Here is an 18,023-nt window from a genome sequence, read left to right on the forward strand (position 1 = left end):
AAAAAGAATCATTATACACTTTCTTTCAAAAGAGTCACATCACAGAACACGATTTGTGTCAGGTTTACGAGGGAGGGGGAAGGAGGGTACGGCTACACGTGGGCTCTTCTTTGACGCCCACAACTACTTTGATGTCTTCTTGAGACTAGACGCATGGTTGAACATCAGTTTGGAAATGATAACTTTCAGAAATAAATACTCTCAGCGTGTGTAACTCTTGAAAAAAAAATTGACTTGTTTAAACCCCAACCTCCAGTTTATTGAGCTGAGATATGTCTATATGAAACTTGTACAGCTGATGGTGTACTCAACACCACTTCAAGAAATGTTTCAACCGTGTTTAACACGTACGGGTTATAATGCTGATGAAGTATGATTGTAAGAATCAATGGATTAAAAAAGAGCGTCTTAGAACAATCACAATTGATTACTGTTCCTGGATATTTCCAACGGAAAGTCCCTTAGTTAGTTGTCACTCAAGTCCTAATTCCGAATTTGCCACACGTGTATTCAGTAGGCACAGTTTGTAATGCGAAGCTGATCACAATTAATGAAATATGGAAAGGAATCCCAGCTTACAGCCATTGCAGGTGAATATCATCCGAGTTCTTCCTGAAAATGTCTGATGACAATTCGTTCAACTGATTGTCTCTCAAGTCCCTAATAAGAAATCATTACAACTGTGTTGAATAGGCACGGTTTACAAAGCTAATGAGATATATGTTATTTATTTATTAGTAAACATAATATATAGATTTAGCCAAGCCTAAAAGCGTGTAACACATGCCTGTGAAAAGTCAAAATTTTTGCAGAAACCAAGAAGGTAAACGCAATTCGCAGTAAATTTTTAAAAATCATCTTTTCCAAAAAATAAGCTCCAGTGAAAGAAGACTGATTAAAGAACTTATTTCCGACGAAAAAAGCGATAGGTGCCTATTACCTTTTAACTAAAAAATCAAGATGAACAATAAAAATCGCTAAATATTTTCGCATGTGTGCAATTGTGCATATGGATCATATTTCAAAAGGGAATATGCGAATTTGTCCGTGATTGAAGAGATCTCAAGTTCCATGAAATCTATCAACCGGAAGCAATATCAAAATGGCCAAGAAACATTTCATAACGACAGATTTATTCAAAACAGTTCTTTATTTGCTGTTATAAGCGAAAACGGACGAATTTCTTACGTGTACAAAGCCCACGCGGTAAAATGCATGATGCTTAGATCGTTGTTTACCTGCCTTCAAGGCCAGAAATTGCGCAGCGATATGTTGAAAATTCTGAAAAAAACTTCAATTTGACGCAAAATGCTCTATTAAACAATACTTTTTGAACACATTGCTACTCGAACATAATATTTACCGGGCCATCGAATCGTCAAATTGTCGCTAGGCCCTGCTTGAAGTCCGAATGTTCGGTTTTCACTTTACGTCCATAATTCGCAACGTCTTAGAGAATCGTAGTGTCGTTGACTCGAGAGCTTATTATGTCACCTTTAAGACCTTGATATTCATTCTTTTCCCAGCAGAGTATTCTACAGCATTGTTAATTTACATTCTGAGTTCCACAAGGTCTAACTCGATCGCAAATGAACGAAAAATCCGACTTGGAAATTTTGAGGGTCGGCCACGCGGACGCCATATTTCAAATCTGATCATATAGTATTTTCGTGATAGCATACATGACAGAGGACACGTACGTACGTACGTACGCACGTTGGCTCGGTCAGTCACATGACAACAAAAAAAAAGAGGTTGACCATGTTTTATGGGAATGGGGCTCTGCTCCACGCGCGCTTCGCGCGCGTGGGAGCCCCGCTATCATTGTTACTCCGCCCTGTTACCATATCGTTGTGCCTAGTAAAGTATGCACAACATGAGATTTGTTTAATATCAGCTTATAGCTGCGCAGTTGAGTATTGTTCCTTGAAACATCTGGTGACAAGTGGTTCAGCTGATTGTTACTCAAGTCTTTGTTACGAAATTATGGTTTTCAAAGCTGATTACAAATACTGCTATTTGTTATTCAAAATATCATTTTGTTATTCAAAATATCATTGCCAGTACCTATTACAATATCGTTACACTTAGACTTATACACAATAGAGATGTGTTTATTCTTAGCTCGCAGCCAACCCAGGTGAGTATTATTCCTGAAAATGTCTTGAGACAAGTCGTTCAGCTGGTTGTCACTCAAGTCCATGTTTAGATATCATTACAACTGTGTTTGATAAGTACAGTTTTCAAAACTGATGACAATATAGTCTTTTTTTTTATCCATTGTACAAGTCATTATCGGTACCTATTACAATGCAGTTACAACTATGCGAAACAGATTTATTTAAACTGATCTAGAAATAGTTTCCACGCAGTTAAATGAAGAATGACACTCACTTGCTCCATAATCTACACTTCACTCTACAACTAACAAGCCACCTAAACATTCGATATCTCTCATTTATACTCACAAGTTTGCTGTGGCGAGGGGAATTTTCCATGGAAATGACATTAATTCTTTCCCTTTACAGTTCACCCGCAGCAGATTGTTGTTCGTTCCCTTTAAAACATTGCACTCACAAGGGCCTGGGCACTCTGGAATTTAGACATAAAGGACCCTTCAATAAATTTGACGGCTTAAGAAAGCATGACTAACATAATCAAAGAGTTTGCATTGCAATGGAAAAGGAATTATTTTAAAATCGAGGAAAACTTGATCCTGGACAAAAGGGAGATAGTCTACAAAGAAATACAAACACTACGAAAATGTTGCCCTAAAAATTAAACAACCAAAACAGTCGATGATTCATGATGGAGAAGAACGAGAGAAGAAGATTGAAAATTTTAGCAAGCTTAAAGTTGCGAGATCCCTTAAGGTGGCTGGTACCAGTTTCCTCGCGCGGGGAACAGGTCACTCTTGCGTGAAGCGCGAGAGAAACGTGCGAAAGAAGCGCGAGATCAAAGGATGAAAATTAAAAACAAAGATGGCGGCGCGTGGTTTCTTTTCTGCTTATGTGAGAAGTTTAAATAAGAGCGTGTATTTGATGTTTTGAGCGGCCACAGTGATGGCAGGAGATAAAAACTAAGATAAAGAAGACGATTTTCGGCGAAGCAAAGGTTGCTTCACTTCATATCTAAAAGAAATATTCAACCGAAAAAAGAAGAACTCAAGTGAAGGATAATCTACCTGAAGTGAAAGAAGACCTTGAAACTTCAAGGAAAATAATATGATGTAGCCAGAGGTCGTGTGTAGAATCTTTAAGATGAGCCCAGGAGGCTTTCTTTGCCAGCTGTTTAATCATTTTCTTAGCAGTAAACGCGAATTTACGCCTGTAAACATCAGATCGTAGGCGCTCGCGCGAGCACAAGCAACCGTCAGCAGTAGCTATAACAGATTATGAGCAAATGTCGATCTTATAGAATCCAGATTTTTAAATGCGCGAGGACGCGCGTGGAAATTCCTAAACTCACGAAAGCTATTGCATGAAAACAAGTCCGGTGACCCCTTCTTTTTATTGTTCCAATATGACAATAACGTCGTAAGGAATCATCAGAAATAAAACTAGAAAATTCTATGGAATAAAATTTGCGATGTGTGAAAATTGCCTTTTTTTTACATTTTCTGAAATTGTGCTTTGTTGAATTTTTTAAAAACGTTTGTGCATTTTCCTTTTCAAGTGCCAAAAGCAATCACTGAAAAAAAAAAAAAAAAAAAAAAAACGGGGTCACCGAGTTACTCTTCGAATGATTTAAGCCACAAGCTACAAAATGCGTCTGAATAAATGTCTCCTATGAAAGCGTTGCCATGGAAACTACTAGTGACCAAATGACAGTTATTTTTGAATAACCAATTATTATATAATTCAACCCTGTAAAAGTGTTCAACTGGCCTTGCTCAGTGTTTTTGTTGTATTCTTTTAAAGTTACAAACTATCAAAAAGATGAAAACTGGTACCAGCCACCTTAAACGTGAAGTATCCGCTTCATAATAGGTACGGGTTAATCATATAGGTACGGATTAATCATATGGGAAAAACAGATAGGCCTATAACTAAGGGAATTTTGTTTGTTTTTACTCGGTTTCCCTTTCCTCCTTGTTCGAGAAAACAATCTCTTAATTAATTAGCCTTTAGGGTAGACAGACTTCAAAACAGCATTCTCCTTAAAGTATATGGCAATACAGAGAGGTTCTTAAGAGACAAATGAACATCGAATGACTATGATAAACAGGTCTCAGGCTCAGCTCGTGAGATGTGGATGCGATAAAATCAGTGCCTTTAAAACATCTGATCCCAACTGATTGGAGGCAGGCCAGTTGGCAATATAATGCCATAATAAACTAAGGGGCAACCAAGAACAAATTTAATCAAAGAAAGTATGATCCTATCGAATAACTAATTAACATAATGTCATTTACAGGTTCCTGATTTATCGTAGTCTGGAGGACCAGGGTAGCTTGAGGCCGAGAGCGACTACATCACTGGAAACGACCCAGGGAGGAGAGATAATTAGAAATTTAACACGATGCTAATAAATTAAACAAGATGTTAAGAAATGAATTAAACAATACAGGTCAAGGTAATACAATCAATAGTTTATATGTTTCTATCACACTGGTGTACGAAAAATGCTTACTTTCAATGCTGAGGCTGATTTCTCTCGTTGATATCTTTTCATTTCTTCGCATCTCGCACCTGTAATTCACGTTATTTTCTGCAGCTACAAGAAACTGATATCTTACACTGGTACTATTTTGTATAACAACACCATTTTTCTTCCATACAACGTATGGAGCCGGCGCACCTTTCACCGGGCACCACAAGGTGGAAGTTCTGTTCAAAAATACAACCTGTGTCTTGAGTACCTCTCTCATGGTTGGTGTGACTGCATAAAGTAATTGATAAAAAAAATGTTTTAGGGCTAGTAACTGTTAGATTAATCTGTACGTACAGAATAAGCAAACTGTAGGCATGATACGTAAATTAAAAACATCGTGCGTGCAATTTTGAAAATGTCATTGCAATTTGAGAACAATTCATTATTCTCTTTCTTTTTTTTTTAATTAGTCTTTATTTTTTGACGGCAGTCTCGAAGAACTTTTGTCGTTCTCTTCCTCTGTCTATTTCTCCGTGTCTATCTATGGCTGTTTGTCTGTCTATTTTGATTGAACAAATAGAAAACTCCTGACTGTACTTTGTTCTGTTTTAGAGCACACAGGAAGCGGCTAGAGCACGAAAGAAGTGTAGGGAGAAACACGAGACATAATAAGCTAAGGATTAAAATGTTGGCAATTTTATTATGCTAATGCTTAATTTTTTACGGTTAGCTTCTCTTTTTTATGACTTGCGGTTAAAATATGTCAATTTTTACACCTAACGGCTGATTTTTTTTGCCGATTTACGGCTAACAGTTAACCTCATTGAGACCCACAAAAACTGGCACTTGGGAAGGGCAGTTGAACGTGATTTTGTCCCAGTGGGGCGGGAACCAATCTTCAAAAGTTAAATTCCCGGGGGAAGGCCGTGTCGATGCTTTTCCATTTAATTAATCGGCGCATTATTTTTTATTCTAGCGTAAAAGTTTCAGTATCCCTCCGTCTAACGATGTCATCTTTAGTCACCGAAAAAACCCGTGCCACAGTGTCTTCATTCACTCACAACGAGTTTAATAATTTTCCATCAAAAATAGTTATCAGAGGGGTTTTCAAGGAGTTGGGGGTGGGTCCTCCTACAGTTGTACAATGGATTTCAAAGTTTTTCAAACACGGCCGGCAGTAGATCGAATTGAAGCGTTAGTCGGAAACAACCTGTTACGGCTTCTCCTATTAGTTGACAGCAATGAGAACGCGGAAGCGTGGACTTCTCATTTTCGATTTAACTTCGAAACTTGACTTTGCACCCATGTGCTAATGGCCTGCTGACTACTCTGTCGTCACAAATTTGATTTTATACTTAAGAGACAGATATTCGAATAGAATCACACATTATGCTTACTACAAATACAGCATCAGTCTGATGGAGAATTCGCCGAGCAGTCATGTTGCCTCGCCAATCTAGCGCGTAACGGTAGTGATTTCTCGCCGACCGCAAATGATATATCGCCCAGTGTAAACGAGATATCGTTAGGCGGCAGCATCTCGTTGAATGTAAACGTTGAATGTAAACGATGTATCAGGGAGGCGAAAACTGCAGAGAATTATCTCGCCCCATGTAAGGTAATCCAAGAGAGTCTTGGATTCCGGATTCCACACTGTGGATTTCGGATTCCCTGTATGTGGATTCCGGATTCCACATTTGTGGATTTCGGATTCCATAAGTGGCTGGATTCTAGATTTCAAAATTCTATTTTCCCTTTGTTCTTGGTTTTCCCAAAAATAGCTTTTTCTTTTTTTTACCCGAAGTGTACATTGTGTTATATAAAATATAAGTATAAAATATAAATATTTTCCCAACCCGAGAGGATTGTGAATATATGAGCAGTTTCTGAAGTCCATTGAGTCAATATCGTTGTGGAAATACTAACGTGGAAGGGGTATTCTAATTTTAATAATAACAACAGCGTTAAAAAGAAAAAAATAGACACGGCACACATTGCCAAAATCAGTGCTTTTCATGTTGAAACATAATTCGTTTCCGAATAGTTTAATTGCCACACAGAAATGTAACACTTCAGTTACAGCTTACCAACAAATAGCGTGAAGATAGTCCAATTATGTTACTATAATACCAGCTACGCACGCGACAGAAAACATTTGTCTTGGAATAAACCGTGTCGTTCTCCGTCCTGATAAACTAACTCCCGGCAGTCTTATCGGGAGGGATACTTCTCCCTCATCCTGCAGTTTCATTCTCATTGTCATGAACGTCACCATAGTCTCCATTAGCAATTCTACAGCTTGTTATCCTCCTCCGTTGTTAAAATTATGTCTGATCCATGGAAAGAAAAGTCGAGTACTCGGGTTAGAATGCACTTGGGGGAATTCCCATTACAGGAATCACCGGAGGTGTATGTTAGTGAACCACTTGTCTGGTTTAGCCACTTTAGGAATACTCTTTGGTGCACAAAATTTACACCATTCACTTTTATTTGTACATCCTCCAGAAGAACTGCTAGCCAGAAAGGTGAGATCTCTCTTCACGGTTGTGTCTTACTGCCAATATGTTGTCTTTCTGGTAAATGGTTTGCACCCGTACAGCCGTACTCCGCAGTGCCATATTAGCATCCACGACTCGGCAGGCTGTTGTTACGTCTTCGCTTCCCTCTAATGAGACTATGATGGCAGTGGGACTCATACTAGGTGCATAAGGAAGGGTGCCAGTTAGCTCTTTCGTTTTTGAACGGATATTTTCCTGTCTTACGCCTCTTTCATACTCCCCAGCAAATTCTCGCATCACAGTTTCTCACCTTGAGTCTTCTTCTTTCCTACCTGTTCCTTCAGTGATTGCTGACTTCTTGTTTGGTCATTTCTTGATATTTGGCGGTTCGCCTTTGATAATTTTCTCTGGATAAAATAAATTGGGCCCAGCGAAGTATAAGAAATCCTTCTGATAAATACGCGGGATATCGTCTTCCACGCAGCGCGCTCTTCTGTAGGCGTAGTTAGCCACTGTAGGCATGTCGTGGTCTACTTGTATCCTTTTGAAGTAGCATTCCATGCCCAAAGTTGTCATGCTTTGGAAACAGATCCTGTCCAGAAGGTGACTACTGACCCAATCTCCGTTAGCGTGTTGGTAAGGCTGGTCAGCGATTCCAGCACTATGAGGAAGGACTGTCGGGTGCATCGAGGTATGGTCATGTCGGGACCGTTGGAATTCCACTTTCCCGTCCTCTCCAGGGCCTCCTCTTTGTTGTTAGAGAGAAATGCAACCAACTCCTCGACAAACTTCACATGATCTTCAAATGTGCTTGGTAAGTCATCTTCTTTGGCTTTCTTCTCGAGTCAGAACACTTTTGCATATTGGGACATCTTACTTTGCAGGGGGATCAGTCCCTTTGCTGTCGTCAACACTTTTACTGCTTTGTTACCGGTATCGCATACGAAAACAGTGTTTCGATATACGCACAAAGCAGTAGGCTTGTTCCATCAACTTTGGAAACCATCACAATGGCCTGCAGTTTCTCCAAGAACTTTTGTTAGGGTTTCTGTACCCCCAAGCATCTCCTCTTCCTTCAAGCTGAACATTGAGTGTTCTTTGCTGGAGGACAAGAGCACGGTTCCACCATCTGTCACTGCAATACCCATGAGGCCTGAAGTTACCGACACTGGAAATCGCCACCAAGATTTGTATTCCAATTTTCCCAAGCCGGTTCCAATCACTTCTTTCGTAAAAACTTACGAAGCCTGCAAAGTGGAGCGGAACTATGGTGCCTACTTTTGCTTGCCGATATTATCTGTCGTTTTACTTAGAAGTCAGTAGATGTGACCAATTCTGCCGGGGGAGAATTTATTGTCTGGAGCTTGGATATGATGTCAGGAGAGTTTTCTTGAAAGCTGGATTGCTTCCCATGTTGTGAAACCAATTATAAAGACGTCACGCTTTTTCTTCGCTTTTTTAGACACGTTAGTTCGCTTCCTGATGTTACAGTTACAGGTAAAATCTAACCAGATTTATGATCAAATATGAGCTTTATGTGGGTTCTTAATTTGATTCTTTGAAAACTGATCAGGTTTTTAAAAAGGAACTGGAATGTCCACGAGCTATTCACTACCTCACCCTTCCCCCCTCGATATATTTTTGAGGCAGTCGGTATCTTAAAAAAATGTTTTTTTTTTTAATCGTTTTAATATATTTTAGTTGAACTCGGTTTAATTTCTCTTTATCAAACAAAAAAAAAAGGTACTCGCCACCCTCGACAATTTTACCCTCGCGCTCGACATGAATCCCTCGAGCCTCGAGCCTCGACAAAAAGTTAGACATTATGTTCGTTTCATTGATGAACTGCTCGATTTCATGGCTAATTACTGAGGCATATGGCATTATGAGAAATATTGCGGCAAGCTGAGGGCGAAGGCCGAAGCTGGCTTCAATATTTCTCATAATGCCATATGCCTCAGTAATTATCTATTATAATTATTGATCCCCATAGAATCCTATTGTTCTGTGTCTGTGTTGGATCTTCGATTTTAGTCGCACCTATGTGTGATAATTGCAATATTTTTCATATTGCAACCTGGACACTCCAATATTTTTTACATTGCAGCATGCTTATTCAGCGCGTTTAGTTATATTACCCCTGATAATTTCCCTGCCAACAGAAGGGACCGCCTCCGTTTTCGTCATACAGTTGTTTTGTCATCTTAAAGACTACAATCGTTGACTTAATGCAGAGAGAGAACAATAGAATTTCATGAGGATCAGTAGTTATTTAATTATAATTTCTGTAAAAGGTATGGAAACGCTGTCACCTTCGAATACAATTTTGATCACAGAAGCGCTTCAGTAATAAGTGTTCGCACAACAAGTGTTGCTTGTTGAGCAGAGAACACGAACAGAACAAACAACGACAACTCCACAGACCTGGAACTTTTCTTTTCTTTCTCTACTTTTCTCTCTTTCTTTCTTGGACTCCTATACCGTAAATCTGTAACATCGTTGGCTCATGATTCTGATCATGATTGAAACAGACAGATAAGAGCTGCTCGAAGTTATTTCTGTTTCACACGCGCTGATCTATTCAAATCCACGCCGCCAAAAGATTTCGATCAAAGTCCCAAAAACAGAATTTATAGACGTACGTACCTTTCCGGCCCATGAATTTTCTTGCGCTACTCTACGCTGATAAAGATTGATAACGATCGATTAAGAAAATATCCCATGTGATCTCTCGAGATGCCTCATTTTGACTGATTGAATCTGGACTGAATGAAAAAGAGACCACGTCGACACCACGTGCAACATGTGATTCTTTGAGTGATAGTAATGACATGTGCCTGAAAGAAGCCAGTAACTGCAACCACCGCGACTATTGACACTACTATTCGCTCCGACGAAGGGCTAACGCTCGAAACGTCAGCTTTTGTAATTGTTACGGTGGTCAATTTACCATTTCAACTTTGTTGATATATCCAAATTATATTGACACTACGGCCAAAAATAAAGATACTTTATATTATTATTCTTTGAGTTACCTAAAATCCAAAAATTAATTCCAATTGAGCCCAAGCAGGAAAAGAATCCAAACCTCCGACTACAAAAGCGCAACGGGGAAAAAAGTCGAAAAGCCCGGTCGAAATGGTGTCTGACAAAGACCAATAAGAGGCCCTGGAACCATCACAACAGACTGAATTACAGCAACGGCCGTTTTTATACTAGAGGACGCATTATCCGTCCAGACGGATAATGCGTCTCTTGTGGTATGCGTCTAGTGTAAAGACGGGACGAATAAAAAGACGAACTACGAAAGACGAACGAGATATTCCGCGCGGCGAAAAAAAAAAGAATGGGCACTAGTGTGCCTTGTTTGGCGGTAAAATTTAAAGATGGCGGCCGCGCTTGAACTTCTCAAATTTTTTTCCCGTAAGAGAAAGGCAGAACAAGAGTTTTTAGGTGACCAATATAGGTTAAAGGAAGAAATGGCAAAGAAACGTTTTCGTAGGGAGATGGAGTTCGAAACTGAAGCTTCACAGCCCGCTGTTATGTCAGCAATCGTGATTACAAAAAGCGACAGAAACGAGCGTGGTCATGATAAGTTGAGGAACGGAAATTGGTGGACAAACGGATATCAAAACTGGGATGAAGAATCTTTCAAGAAAAGGTTAAGGGTGTCTCGAGACACTTCTGAATTTATTCTAAGCGAAATTAAAGACCTTATCGTGAAGGAGCCCACTCGCATGAAGCCTCACCCTACTCCGCCTGCTACCCAGTTGGCTTTATGTCTATACAGACTAGCACACGGGTGCACGTTTTTGACCGTTGGAGACCTCTTTGGGGTTGCAGAATCAACTGCTCACATCATTTTCCAAGACGTTTGTAAGGCCATTGTGGGATGTTTGTATGACAGATTCGTTTACCTGCCAAGAAATCTACAAGAGTGGAGTCAAGAACTGGAAAATTTTCTGGGAAATTGGGAGTTTCCTTGTGTTGGGGCGTGGGATGGGTTTCATGTTTACGTAAGCACTAAACTTAAGAACTTTTACAGTTACAAGAAGAGGTATTCAGTTACAAACATGGGATTCATTGGTTATAACAAGCGTTTTATGTGGGCTGCAGTGGGCGCCCCAGGATCCACACATGACTCTAGGCTTTTAAGAAGTTGTGGTATTTATTCTGACATCGAATCTGGTCACGTGCTTCCTAACAGGTCTTTGAATCTTGACCCTCATGGGGAGATTCCGTTTACCACTGTGGGTGATTCAGCCTTTCCCAACCATTCCTGGCTTCTAAAACCATACAAAGATGGGACAAGGGTACCTAAGCAAAGGTATTTTAACAGGAGACTTTGCTCTGCAAGGGTAGTTTCTGAACATGCTTATGGAATGTTAAAGGGGCGGTGGAGAATTCTCTACAAAAAGACAGAATGTCATTTAGACAACATTTCCCTCATCATCATGACCTGCATTGCTCTCCATAATCTTTGCATCCACCGAAGTGATCCCTGTAACCCCAGGTGGAGACTTCAGGTCAATGAACTTAATCTGATTCGAAATGGAGATGCCCAAGCTGATGATGGAAATACAACAAGAGAAGCCGTTGCCAATTGGTTGTGGGATATCAGAGAGGAAAGAAATGCAGCCCCTTGATTCTGTATTCAAATTAATAACAAAGGCAAAAACTGAGAAACTGAACTTTACTTGATCCTTAGCAGATTTGATGGAAAACAGGTTTTGTTACATGTAAATAGATTCAAATTTGATATTCAAAATATTTTTCAAACATTTTCCCTTCACAATAGATATAGCAAATAATATTTGTTGATACATTAAGTATGAACCAGAAGTTTTGCTTTCCTTTCATCCATCAGTGTAAAAATTACTGCTATTTCAAGTTATTTTAAGTAATCTGGAAGTAAAATACTCTTTGCTAAAGCAACCAAACAACTAGATAAACTGGTAAAAAGGGGGGAGTAGGACAAAATCATAGGGAGGGGGGTCAGGTTTATTTTTTTATATGAAAGGAGATGGAATATTCTTGAAGGCAGTATAAAATGACATGTATTAAGGCAAAAATAGGAGGACAAACAACAACAACAAAAATGAACATGAAGTTCTTATATCAACTAAACAAAAACAGCACAAAAGAAATACTTAATTGTCATTCTCAAAAACCGAGGTTGGTTAAAAGCTTGAGACTGCTTAACAGTCTGATATGAATTATTGGCTTGAAATATTATGATGAAAGACTTGAACTGGTATTTTTACCTACTTGACATAAGTTTTTACATAATTTCAAGTCTTTCAATGGTATTTCCAACCAATTCATGACAGTCCAAAGCAAAACAGCCTTGGTTTCAAAGAATAACAAGTATTTTTGCTGCTGTTTTCTTGTTTATTTGTTGTTGGAACTTCTTGTTAACCTCATCCTCATAGAGGGCATACTGGGGCGGGGGGTGGGGGGGGGGGGAGTCATAGCCTAAAAAATAACATTTATTTGAGGGGTGAGTCAAACAGTAAATGAAAAATTTTCAGGGGTGGGTCAAGAATAAAACTTATTGCTTAAAAAAAATTCCCTCCCCCACCCTTTACATAAATAATGACCAGTCCCTAACCAATACATCCAATTCTATAGAAGTGTTATAAAGTTGTACTTCCGTTAAACTTTGTAACAATGGTTTGTTTCAATTACAGAACAGTAATGATGTTAGTGTCTGGATTACTGGTTACATTTTGGTACCTTTATCACAACTGACAATAAATGGATTACAAGTAAACACAACTGCCTGTAATAACATGTCTGAGGTTTCAATACGCAAGAGGGAAGCTCATGCCCCCTTAAATTCACAGTATTGCTCAATAAAGATAAGTGTGATAGAGGACCCTGTCTATAGAAAAGAAAAGTCCCCCACCAACTCCTCCATAAACATGAGTCCCCCACCCTTAATGGAACTCTTGCTAATACCAACGCATGGATCTTTGATCATTCTGGCTATCCATGTCTAAAATGTGGCTATCTTGGCTATCACTTGCCACTTGATTGGTTGGAGGGGTATGGCTATATGGCATTGGATTGTAATAAGGTACAAGAGGCTGCACAGGTATTGTTTGTTGTTGGAGATGCTGCTGTGCTCCTTGGGGTGGAGGATTTGAATATTTCATGATGATTTGAAGCATCTTTAGCTCATGCTGCCTATTCAATTCGGCTTGCTCTTTCTGAAAAGCAAGAAATTCAGCATGCCTTTCTTTGTCTGCTTCCATCATCTTTTCACAACGCTTTTGCTGTGATTCTCCAAGTGCGTGAAAACTCTTTGCGATCTCATTTATGGCCTGGGACTGACTTCTTACTCGTTTGTTACGACCTAATGGTTTTACGTGCAATGAATTTTTTAAAACTTTCCTTTTAACACCTTCGGTTCCACTCTCACTTGCGGAGGTTAACTCTTCCTCACCATCATCTTCCTGATAACTGCTATGACTTGTTTCTGCCTGCTCTTCGTCACTGTCTGTGTCTGAATTCTCATGAGACAAAACATCTCTTGCTTTGGAAGCAATTTCCAGGTTACCATGGGTGTCCGAAAAAATTGGATTTATGATTTTGTACCACTCAGGCTCTTTTATTGGTGACTTACCACTACCTTTCTTGATGCGATCCGTGTATTTACGCCATTGATCTTTTATCCACTTAAATTTCACTCGAAGCTTTTCAACATCAATTCTCAGATGAGTTAAAGCCTTTTTCGATTTAGACTGACGATGTTCTCTGTCATTTTCTTCTTTAAATTCTTCGGAGGATATGCGCTCCTCAAAGGCTTTCTTTATATCCTCGAAGACAGGTTTGTTTGCAGTCTTCTTCAACGCAAGCGTGTCCAGTTTGTAAGCAAATTTGTTTGTTTCGTCTGCCAGAACAAGGGCGAAGTACTTGAGCTCTGTTTCTGTCCATGGTCGACTTCGCTCTTTTGCACTTGACTCCGCCATGTTGTTTTCTTGGGCGGATAACCGCTGGCTTTTTTCCGACACGGTCTCATTTCTTAACGTTATTCGTCCGTTGCCCGTCTTTACACACAAAGACGCATTATGCGTCCAGACGAACTACCTTTCGAAGTGCGTCGTTCAAGACGCACTTCAAATGAAAGTTCGTCTAGACGTATAATGCGTCTTATGCCCGTCTTTACACGAGAGACGCATAACCGGACGAACTACAAATGTTTGCCCAAGTTCGTCCAGACGGATAATGCGTCTCTAGTATAAAACCTGGATTGTGGATTACAATGATGGTTGGATTCCGGATACCATCAGCTGGATTCTGGATTCCAAAGCCATGGATTCCGGATTCCACAGACCAAAATTACCTGGATTCCGGATTCCGGATTACCTTACATGGAGCGATATATCGCTGAGCTCAAACCATATAACACTCAAGGAAACGATGATTCGCGAGGAGCTGAACGATTTATCGCCGATGTTAAAATAATACCACAGGATATAACGCCGATGTATCGTTTGAAACACTCTTCCAAGAAACATATTCTATACTATCTAATCAGCAAGTTAATCAAAAGTGTTATTTTCTTGGCCGAAAACAATAAAACGTGTTTTTGCGACTGAAATAGTGTCTGTCTTCCGTGACAAACGCTTGGGTATGTTAAATCTGGAGTAGTGTCAGACGCTTCCCGTCTTCGACTTCTTCGACGTCCTCGAATAAGAACATTCTACCCATTGGTATAAATGATTGAGTTGTCGTGAAATTGTCACGTGACACGAACGTAACGCAAAACCGGAAATAGAATTGAAACGGAAATGAAACGATAGTCACACGGATAAAAACCAATCTGCCGTCGTTAGCTATGCGAGGTTATCCTATTAATCAAACACGTGCTAACCGCTAAAACTTGCTTAGAAATCTGGAATTAACCACGGGTTACCCAATGAGATTATGTCGTAACATAAATAACGATGTTACGATTTTCAAAAAGTTCAGACTGGTTTTTCCGTACGGAAATGAAAAGCGGTAAACTGATTTTACATCCCTAAAACAAAACAATTTCCACTTATTATGAGCCGAACATGCATTGACTCTAAGTTATACCGCATAGGGAAAACGACTTTTGAAAGTCTGCTGGAATATAATGGTGAAATATTGAAGTATTGATGATTTTAAAAAGCGTTCCATGAGTTCCAAATTAAATGAAATGGTCCCGTTCAAGACTTGAGTCACACCTCAATCCTTCCTATACAAAAATATCAAACTGGTACGAGCTTGCTTTCTTTAATCTGCGTTTATTATGAACAAAGCTCATTTGCTTATATCCGAGGCACTGATTTCCGCCATTTTACGGCTACCCACGCTCATTTCAGTTTTCGTGAATAATCTTGAAAGAAGCAAGTCTAAATTTCTAAGTTCACTTTAAGGTATCTCTGCGAAAAATATCAAGGTTCTCGATTTTCGACTGTGTGCAACATTTTTCGATTTTCTCTCGGTCAACTCAAAACTCGGTCATAAGCTGTCAAAATGTCAAACCATCAAAGCTCACCATCTGCAAAAGTTCACAACCTGAAATAGTTTGGCAAGTCTATTGGTGAACGGCAGCTGAATTCACAGGAACATGAAGATTCTTCGGGATGACAGTGCCATAAAACTCAGCTACTGAGACCGATGTGGCCTTCCACTCATACACGTAGCAGCAAAAACGATATCAGAGCAAGCTCTTAGCTCAATTCACGCGAAGGGCGGACGACATATTTTCTGAGGCTTGCTACACTGCGATGATCAGAGACTGCCGTGATGAGGTAGCCGCGATAAACCTCAGCATGATCGCAGTCGCTCGAGATTGACGCCGACATGGTTTGCATGAATTTTAACGTTTCTGCGAGTTTGTTTATATTTTTCATCATTCCAGTTTTGTTCTTTTCTTTTTTTTCTAACACGAAGCTATCTATATTACTTGGGTGTTAGCTGTGTTTGATTTTTATTCCCGCACATTAGCTTAGGATCGAACTGAGCGTGAACATCTTCAAAACTCGGACTGTCCATTTCGTTTTCTCTTTGAGGATTTGCGTCTCCACTGACGTTATAAGAATGCAAATTATTGCGCATGGCATGTTTACAACCTCTTTTTGGCTCTTCTATTGCTACTCGCCGGCTCGCTTGTTCCGAAAAATTACTTTCATTTAATGAAATAAAAAACAAGACAGTACAAATTGGCAGGTGGCGAGACAACTTTTGCTCTGCTTCGTGTTTTAATCACAGAAAGAGCACGCTTTTTCAACCAAGGAGAGCGCGCGTTGCATCTGAACTTAATCATAAATATAAAGCTACTTGATTAGCTAATAGATACTACAACATGCTGCTAGGCCATCGTTGCATTTCCTGAATACAATTTGATCTATATCGCGACGTTCCAGTTGAATCTAGAGCTTTTGACCGTGTGCCTTATAGAGGAAATAAGCAAAAGAACATCATACCTGTTTGATTGAAGGATCTTGCCATGTAGTATGCTCGAAAATAATACCGGTCAGAAGGAAAAAATCTTAACCACATGTGTCGTCCACTAGATCGCACTACAGCGGTTTTTTGATCTCCACAAAGCACATCAAGAACACTGGCCGACTGACTAATGCCATCACGGATCTCAAGATAATAACCCTGAATACAAGGTTCCAAAACCCCTAGCCAGCTGTGTATGGTAAAGTTTAGTTCCACGTATTTTCCTTTTGGAACTGAAAGACCATGTGAATCCGGAAACCAGGGAACTCTTTTCCATCCTTGGGCTTCTTGAGGATACTTCAACAAAACTGTATCAAATGCGACAAGTAAATTTCTCAGTTTACAACAACAGAAAAGTGATAGACACCATAAATAAATGTTAAATGATATCAGCCCACAAGAAGAGAAAGTCTAAAGAGGAGGTCTACATGTCAAGTTCCGCCATGTTATTCCCAAGGTCTTCTGTCAGTGTACAAGCACTCTAAAACCACTAGTTAGACCCCACTATATTGAAAATATCTTATGTTACAATACTCTGCACAGTCCACTCCATACGTACGCAAACTAGCAGGAAAAGAACCTCCCCCATATGCCCTGACGATTCCAAACATTAACAGCAATCATTACTGTACCATTCCCAAACATACTACGAGGGTAGCCGTACAAATTAAATATTTAATACAGGACAAAATTAAATAAAATTCTCAAGTTGGTCGCTCCTTGGAGCATTTACCCAAAAGCCGAAAAGAATTCCTCTTTCAGTGTTCGAGTTCAACAATCTGATTAAGATTCAGCAAGCTTCTGCAGAATCGGGTTTCCCCTTCCAATTAGGAAACTTCGGAATTATTTTCGTTTAAAAGTAAGTTTCCTTAAGTGAAGTGTTTTAGAGGATAAAGGAAAGTGGTTTATTGATGAACATAACATAATAATTGAATGTCATACCCTTGAGTCCCCACTCCGTCCCACTCTTCTCTCTTCCTTTCCTCTTTTCCTTCTTTCGCTCGCCCTTTTCCTAACCTCTCAAAACATCTTACCCTTCCTCCACTCCCACGCTACTCATGGGCTCCTTTCCGTCCCATTAGACAACAGATTCAAATGCTCATTACTTTAGCTAAAACTGTAGACAACAGTCGTATATAGCTGTGGTTCTTACAGAAAAAGAGGATGAAACTCCACTTAGCCACTGAAGTTACCATCGTCACGTGTTTCAGTTTGCTTTCTGTAGAAGTAAAGTTAGTGTGTTTAGTTTTGTCTCGCTTTGCATTCAGGATTCAAATTCAAATTAAATTTCAAAACAATCAGGTTTTTTCAAGCTCTCTCGTATATTTATAGCGGAGATGATTTCATCACAAATAAACTGCCTCTCACTTTCCGTCTGTTGTTTAGCGGCCTCTAGACAAGAAATATAGTGTTGCATTTAGAGTTTTTGGAACACTCAACAAATGTCAT

The 18,023-nt window shown here is 39.6% G+C and overlaps 2 pseudogenes; both read right to left on the reverse strand.

The window, feature by feature from the left end:
• The window catches only part of LOC148737703 (uncharacterized), a 90,415-nt pseudogene extending 72,645 nt beyond the window's left edge, over positions 1 to 17,770 (reverse strand).
• Positions 6,707 to 7,792, reverse strand: LOC148737707 (uncharacterized; annotated as a pseudogene).
• Positions 17,771 to 18,023: the final 253 nt, after the last annotated feature.

The sequence above is a fragment of the Stylophora pistillata genome, chromosome 2 (genome assembly GCF_964205215.1).
Source record: "Stylophora pistillata chromosome 2, jaStyPist1.2, whole genome shotgun sequence".
Taxonomy (NCBI): domain Eukaryota; kingdom Metazoa; phylum Cnidaria; class Anthozoa; order Scleractinia; family Pocilloporidae; genus Stylophora; species Stylophora pistillata.